The sequence below is a fragment of the Gigantopelta aegis genome, chromosome 10 (genome assembly GCF_016097555.1).
Source record: "Gigantopelta aegis isolate Gae_Host chromosome 10, Gae_host_genome, whole genome shotgun sequence".
In the NCBI taxonomy this organism is placed as follows: Eukaryota; Metazoa; Mollusca; class Gastropoda; order Neomphalida; family Peltospiridae; genus Gigantopelta; species Gigantopelta aegis.
Window position 1 is genome coordinate 43,761,933 of NC_054708.1, and position 8,571 is coordinate 43,770,503.

Here is an 8,571-nt window from a genome sequence, read left to right on the forward strand (position 1 = left end):
TGACATTTGTCTAAACCAGTCGTGGGAAAAAACTAATAATATACATTTTGGTTACTCATTAAAGCGTATTTAAGTAATAACAAATATTTTACAACAAAATGTTAACACATTTATGACGCATTTTCAAATTACGAACTGTTCTAAACTTACATTTGACCTTGGGAGGGGTCTTTGGAAAGATATTCATGGTGACAATGGTTTCGTATTGAATTTCAAAAAGAATAGTTTATCACCCCCCTCTATTTTATGCTTGAAATGTTGCTTTGCAACACGCGCATTTCATCGCAGAAACACAAAGCGAAACTGATCCATGTAGTAGCCGTGAGTCGTATAAAATAACCCCTGAAAGGCGGAATGACAGAGTGGGCCGCGATAGAGGATCATGTGACGCCACGTCACGATATAGTTCAGCGAGCTTGGAATATTGCTGGCGAAGTTTGCCGAAGCTTACATGAAAAAGTTGAATGTGCTTAGCTGAATGTAGGTGTTGCCTGGTGTCTTTGTGTAGTGTGTGTATTAGTGATTACTATTTGAGTACTTTTAATCACGGAACTCGACAAGGATCGACGTTGATGTCAAACACAGGATTGTTGTTGCATTAGAGCGGGAATCGTTGACTATCGTTTAGTTGGTAGCGATTGGGAAAGCCTTGCTTAGGTTGGTATCTGACTGTAAAAAGAGTACGTCGTTAAATGAAACATTTCCTTCCTGACTGTAAAAAGAGTGTTAACAAATGTTTAAATGTCTGTTTAGCTCTCTTACCGTCAGAGTACTCGGGCAAGAATTCATGAGTAAGGGTACATTTTGCAGGTAGGATGTGTTCTGTGTTATGGTGGCTGCGCTTTGTCGACTGTAACAAAGGAACGCAGTGTGTTTGAATCACTGCAATGGCATTGCATTATTGATTTGTACATGTTATGTGTAAAAGTGTCATATGTATTAATAAAATCAGTATATAATATGGACAGTATAATATATATATATATATATATATATATATATATATATATATATATATATAGAGAGAGAGAGAGAGAGAGAGAGAGAGAGAGAGAGAGAGAGAGAGAGAGAGAGAGAGACTGATGTATGAGAATCTTTTCTGAGTGATTGTTGCAAATTATTTACTCGTTTCTTTTAAATAAATAATTGAATTTTACATTATCTTTGTCTTCCATATTTATTGTCATCCATTCACAACATTTCGGAGCCATTCGTCAGCAAAATAATTCTCAGTAGTTTTATCATTCATCAAGTGAAATAATAATAACCCAAAACACATATTTGTTTGGACAATGATTTTTTTATTCCATAAATCATACATTGTGCACACGACATATGGTATAACCACTAATGAATGACTGGATTATAGTCTCATCATACATGTTTTAGTATTTTCCTTTTGTGTCTGTATGTGGGGTTTTGTGGGTATGTTTGGTCATAACATTCGTAATAGTTCTTTATAGTAGATAATATCTTCTTGCACTGCTCTGTGGTTTAAAACTGAAATGTAATAAATCGTCACTTGTTATATATTGTTGTACCAATATTTGAATATTATAATAAAAAAGTAACACATAGCAATTCACAAAAAGTGTGTGTGTGTGCGTGCGTGCGTTGGCAATTTCACGTACTTGGTATCATAAACACCAAAATTTTTAATTGCTTATAATGCTTAAGCCTGTATTTGATGTTCAACAAGGAACATTGAAGGTACACATACAGACACAATTAATGGAATACACTAGTATATAAAGGATATTTGTGATAATGCTAGTGTTCGTTGTTGATTAAGGAAAGCTGCCTGGTATACACAAGATCAACCCAATCTCTCTCCATCAAATCAAAGTGATAGGTAATATGTCATATTATAATGAGGTTGACAAGTTTGGCAAAATACATGCCACAAAGTGGCATTTTCTATCGGACAATTATAGTTTCACACGCGATAACGTCAGTAAGGAAAATGCAATGCTTTTCTTCTCATTTTCTATTGCTGTATCACAACTTCAAAACAAAATCAAATTATCTTTCTTGCTGTCATGACTAATAAGTGTACCACCGCTACAGCTGGATGAATACATCATTATTCATGCTCTAGTATCATCAGCATACTATGCTACACTTTACTCGGGGAAATCTGTTAATACAATCTAGCACAAACTTTACCACTGATAAAAACAAAAGTAGTCATCTGCGCGATGATCATAAGGTTATTGTAGAATGTCTACACAGTAAACGCTAACAATGTATGCCACATGGTACAGTGTTAATACGGTATATTTGGATTGACATTACGATCTATTTTGACCTATAGTCAGTTTAAAGACAGCAATCATCTGCATGTAAGTGTTGTTTCACACGTATGCATATTATATTATTTTGTAATCTTTGATAATTTATTCACAATATGATTCATCATCTCCTTGCTGGTTTGTGTGCCCATTTATGCATTGTTCAAACTACAGTCTTTGAAAATCATTGAAAAAAGGTATTAAGAAAGGTGCCGTGTTTATGAGTGGGTAAAGGTCAATCTTGCTTTCTTTGCTCATTTTAACTTTGTTAACGATCTTTTCTGTGAACATGACAGAATTTTTTTTACTTTCCCTATGCAAAAGTAAAATTCTTAAACCATATTCAAATGTACGTACTGCTGCGCACATACGACGCAGCAACTGAAACAAGACTCTAACCAAAACAGGGCAACGGACGATACCATAAAAGTTATAAAAAAAGATCTGCTATTTAAAGCTTGTGAATGTACTTGAAATTCAATGCTCAATTTGAAAATATGTCCAAAACCATAATCACATAATAAGGGTACTTATAATCTGTTTTATGTTTGTTATTTTCTGGGAGAAAGCCTGCAAAACTATTCGATCAAAACAATAAGTTAAGACACACTTTTAAATGTTCTGTGTTAATTTTGTATTTAATTTTTTTTAAATAAACGAGAGGGTACCATGACAAATGAGGGGACACCATGGCCAAGGAGGAGGGTTTTATATAATAAATTTGGTTCAAAATCATATTTTGTTCTCCCCGCTGTCCATTTAAATTCTTTGATAAATACTTCTGTAATTGATTTCAGATAAAAACATATTGTACATTGCTTACGGTTTTCAGATTTTAATATACGTCATTTGCATTTGGCACAAACGTCATCAGCTCCATCGGTAAACACCAGCCGAAATATCCACCGCATCGAAGATGCACTGTAGCATTTGCATGTCCTCTGGACCATTCTCCATATGGGTAAAGTCCTAGAGTAATCCAAGTAAGCTGCAGATAAAAATACAAACCAGTAAATACGTGTTGCTATATTATATATCAATATTGGTTTGTGTATGCATATTATATTAATAATTTACAGTCCCATCACTGCTGTTTATATTTGTGATTGTACTGTATGTTGACGAAAGGAAATGAAAGCAATAGTTTGTTTCATGACACCCTTCTTATTTTAAACTGGCTATTATGTGTGTTAAGCAGGACATCCATTCATACGTGGTCCATGGTACTTGTCCGTGTAACACATGGACACTAACGTGGATCTGATCGACGGATGCGTCTCTACTCTCTCTCTCTCTCTCTCTCTCTCTCTCTCTCTCTCTCTCTCTCTCTCTCTCTCTCTCTCTCTCTCTCTCTCTCTCTCTCTCTCTCTATATATATATATATATATATATATACATATATATACATATACATATACATATACAGTTATATATATATACGATTTTTCACTGAACCTGGTATGAACGCGGACATGGACACAGACCACGTACGAATGGATGCCCTGCTTAACTGTGCCTTTGTGTGCGACAGCCTTGAGCTACGTCCTATATATTCCACTTTCTGACAGCTCAGTCCGTCTTTCAGCGATCTACCACGTGTTTTGTGAGCTGTTAACTAGATGTGTTTGCCACATTTGGGCAGTTATTAAGGCTAATCTATCGGCATTACGACTGGTAATAGGTTCGTACTGTTGTACCAGTTCCAACCTAGAACAAATCACATTGCCTGAATGGGAAGATACAAAACAACTGCATGGTCTTCTCTATCACTCAGCTAACCATTAACCCCTTATCCTGGACAGACTGTTAACATAGTTGCTGTGTTGGACCCCGTTTTGCAAAACAATCTTAATGCAAAGATTACCTCAAGCTACCTTATAGAATTAGGTGATCTTAGCACTAAAATCGCTTTATAAAAGGCGTTTGATCCTTAAACGGATAAAAGAACGAGAATAAACTAAGATGAACTAGCTGGTGTTAGCACTTGAGAGTAGCGTTTGTTGACCACACAGTAGATCTAAAAGTTGCAAAATATTTTTTTTTTTTTTTTAATATAAAGAATTAAGCAGTGGTCAAGAGAAATTATTATTTTGTGTACTTGAAAGAAGTGCGATGCTAAACTCTCCGTCATCAACTGATCTCGCACGGTATTATTTTTGTTTCCCAAAATTGAAATTGAAAGACAATCCATAATAGGATTTGCGCCGATTCTGAAAGTGGTAGGGTTCTTGGGACAGCATATAATAATGATGAGTGTACATTATTATAGCTATTATAATAGAGCCATGCTGGAAATCGAAATTCTAATTCAATATTTTTTTTTAAATGGGTTGTATAACAGTGGGATAGCAGATATGAATGAATGTGAGGTATCTGACGTGCATGCAGTGATATTCTGTTGATGCCATATTTTAGCCTGGCCTTCCGCAATGTTTTAGTTGTATATGTTACCATACATAAACGTCAAGGACAATGTTTTAAGGGTAATAACTAGTTTAGTAGAGATAGGAAATGATCATCAAAAGTGGTTTGAACTGCGATAACCACACTACATTTCTCAAATATATATGTTTTACCACGACCAGCTAGACCAGGGTCAATATTGCATTCAGTCATGTTGTCCTTTGATGAATAGAATGGCTGTCTTTCTCTCGGCCTAGAGGTTTCAAACTTCAGCAGTTTTTGAGGCATAACTATTCAAACCTGCCCTTTGTGTCGCATCACTGTAATGTGTCATTCCGCTAAAGTAAATACATTCTAATCCCTATATACTCAACCCTGCACCACTAGTGCCAGTAGCCGTGGGTCCCAACGATATTGAATGGTATGTCACATGTCATTAATGCGTGTTCTGCATCTAGAGGAAAGGTTAAAATATATATCCAAATTAATTTTATCACAAAATAATGATGTCATTTTCCATAATAGTTATAGTACACGTCACAGCTGGATCTGATAGCAACTGGTGTATCACTGGTCATGGTGTAAGGGCTATATATGAGAAATGTCCTACGAAAAAAAATGGATCTTTCCTGCAGCACCATTGACACCATGAATTCCCTTCAGACTTTTGTCATCACATTTGTGTAATGGTGGCATGAAGAGCCCAAATCTTACAGAAACGTGGGATAAACAAAAAGTGTAGCACCCATCAGGCAACTTTATTATTCCCCCCCCCCCCCCCCCCTGCAAAACGGAATAAGCACCAGTTATTTCGCTTTCATCTAACTCTTCTCACCCCTCTTGTGTTGATCCTGACTGGAGCTTTGCCAATGGAAACATGTTTAAATGGCTTGCTGTTCGTTATACTTGTTATCACTTCACAGGAAATTCAGTACACAGAGGCAACATATGTTATCAGTTCTGTATCAGTATTTGATATTTTCATTTGTTTTAGATAGACTAGGTATTAGTTATAATCTCCGTGCATTACAGTTCCGGTGGACATAAACTCATTTTGAAATGTATTGCATTTCCGTTGTTTCAATACAGCTGCCACACCTTCGACATTATATCTCCAAATGGCATCAAATCATAAAACAATTTGAGTGCCATATTTAGAGAAAAATGACACTTCAGTTATCGTTTATGCTATCAATTAATTCAAGGGATTAAGCACGTTCTAATTTTCAATATGGTGAACAGTGACCATCTTGGTTTTGATGACCACGATGATCACAAATTTAAAACAACTTCACCGACAGTTTTTTTCAGTGCAAAGAAACACATAACTTATGATTTAGCCCAACTATTTCAAGAGCTGCAGTGTTTTTTAATAATCAGTATAGTGAACAATGGCCATCTTGAACTTCAGTGTGAATGACTTTTACAATTACACAAATACCCCACCAGAATATTAGGTGCCCTGTGTGTAGCAGAAACAGAAACCTTATCACTGATTCTACCGGTGGTAATTCATGTATTAAGTAAAATATGATGATTGCTGAATTTTAATAGGGCTGCCGGCGGCCATCATGTATTTGATCCTCTTGTGGAGTTAGCTGTAACTTTCACGAGGTACATGGGGGGCTAAATGTCCCCTAATGCTGAAAAAGACTTAAAATCAACCCTTAAAACGTTTCATACTTACACTGTCGTCAACCTTTAGTCCCGTTCCGCGCATATCGATGTCAAACGTGCCTGTTGGTCCACATTTCGATTTCTTGCGTTTGTAGTGCTTTGCATATCCGTCCCTTGCGTGTCCAAAAGGTATTGGATTCTTATATTGTTTTAGTTTTCCATACATTTTCGCAAACCTGTAATCATATTCGCCAGCTACCATCGTCTGTAATATAAACCTACACAATTTATTATTTAACAACATTGTTGGAAACGGAATGCAATAAAGAAACGAAACACAAATTAGGCAATGTTTTAAAATTCTGGAAATCGGGGTGGGGCGAGGTGGGTGTGCCACCGTAGGCGTGGATGAGGGTCAGACAAACGTTGGTATGAAAAAAAAAAAAACCTACAAGAGCTGTGTCCCTTTTCATTTCACATTATGACGTCTACTTGGAAGTCCAATACAAAATGTATCACACTTAATAATTATCTACTTTGAACAAGAAATAACCTGTTGCTAGTAGTGGGCGGGTGGCGTCTTTGTTAGGATATAGCTATTATACACTATTATTTTTGCATTATTAAAATAATAGAAGAGAACATTTAAAATCGATTACAATACACGAAAGAACATCTGCAGTTTGAAATGTATCAAGATAATTATGCCTCCCACCTACCCGAAGCATGAACTGATGTCTGCTTATTGATTATCGCTAGGGCTTATAATTTTATGAAAATTGTGATAGGAAACAAAGGACTTTTAATAATGAGTGCATATGATCAGAATTGTAGGGATATTCACTGATGCACCTCGTGAAGCGTTATTACTTGTAATAGTTTACATATATTTCTTGTGTTCAAAAGCCTCTTTTTTTCAGTGAGTTTTACGGCTACAACAATCTATATAACTGGATAGTTAAGATGGAAGACCAATTGTTGTTCTTACTCATGGGCGTACATAGGATTTTGAAAAAGGGGGGAGGGAGGGGGGGGGGGTTCCAAAATAGATTGCAGAGATATTGGGCAGATATTTCTATGTTGAGTAAATATAATAATGTCAGGGATTTTGAAAAGGGGGATTCCAAAATAGATTGCAGAGATATTGGGCATATATTTCTATGTTGAGTAAATATAATAATGGCAGATATCAATGTCAGATATATTAAATTATAAAAAAAGCGATTTCATGGGGGGGGGGGGGGGGGGTCGGTCGAACCCCCCGTCCCCCCCCCCCCCCCCCCTATGTACGCCCATGTTACTGTTGTTTGCTGTGTTTGGTTTTTTTGGTGTTTGTTGTTTTATTTGTTTGTTTCTTCTTCTTCTTTTTTCTTTCTTCTTTTTTTTTTTTTTGGGGGGGGGGGGGGGTACGTATGGGACATTAGTTGTGTGGAGTCTTTGTATTTTTGTATTTTGGGTTACTATAAAATGAATCATTTTATCTGTTTCTGAAGATAATTAAGCATAATAGTCATGGAGCTAAGGTCCAGATTTTAGAATAATATTAAAATTGTGGACAAAATACACCATATTTTTTCCACGTGCTGCCCATTGACTTAGCTTTAAATTTGTTTAATAAAAAACACTTTCCAAGATTCATTGAAGTAGCAAAAAAGCACTAGTACCAATATATCAGTACCAGTACCACGTAGCCTGGCAATAATGCAATTATATTATTAACAAATATTAAAAGATGAATATTTATAAAATGAACAACTTAAGGAGACAAGATATTATGCACAAAAATATTGCTGCAGCATTTAGTGTTAGTATTACCAGGTGGGGTTTTTTCGTTTGTTATCATTCTGTTATAGACAAGGCAAATGTGCATTGGATATAGTTTAGTTAGTCACAGTATAGATTAACCCAATTACGAATTACAATATAAAGTTAAATATATCAGTCAAGATGTTTTGCTGATTTCCTGTACCACTGCACATGAATACAGTTGCAGTAAAGCATCATAGGTGGGTGGTTTCTATTATTTTCTCCTTCTGGCAAGATAACACCTCCCTTGCTTTGTCAGCATGTTTCGGATCGCTCATCTGTGAAGCAGTACAGTATTTGGAAGCGTGGAACATTTGTATCTACGATGGTGTAAGATGTTGAATTTAAGCACATCTCTTTCTTTATCTGATACATATGTTGCTAGCGTTTTGCATTATTGTTGTGAAATATGGGGTTTTAATAAAGCGGACTCTGTAGAAAAAATTACATCTCG

General features: G+C 35.9%; 1 long non-coding RNA gene across 1 annotated transcript; it reads right to left on the bottom strand.

The window, feature by feature from the left end:
• Positions 1–1,397: 1,397 nt before the first annotated feature.
• LOC121384487 lies at positions 1,398–6,547 on the bottom strand. Its single transcript, XR_005959395.1, has 3 exons — positions 6,382–6,547; positions 3,115–3,279; positions 1,398–1,500 (listed from the first exon to the last, which is right to left on the bottom strand). It is a non-coding gene; the product is annotated as an uncharacterized LOC121384487 (long non-coding RNA).
• Between the last annotated feature and the right edge of the window lie 2,024 nt (positions 6,548–8,571).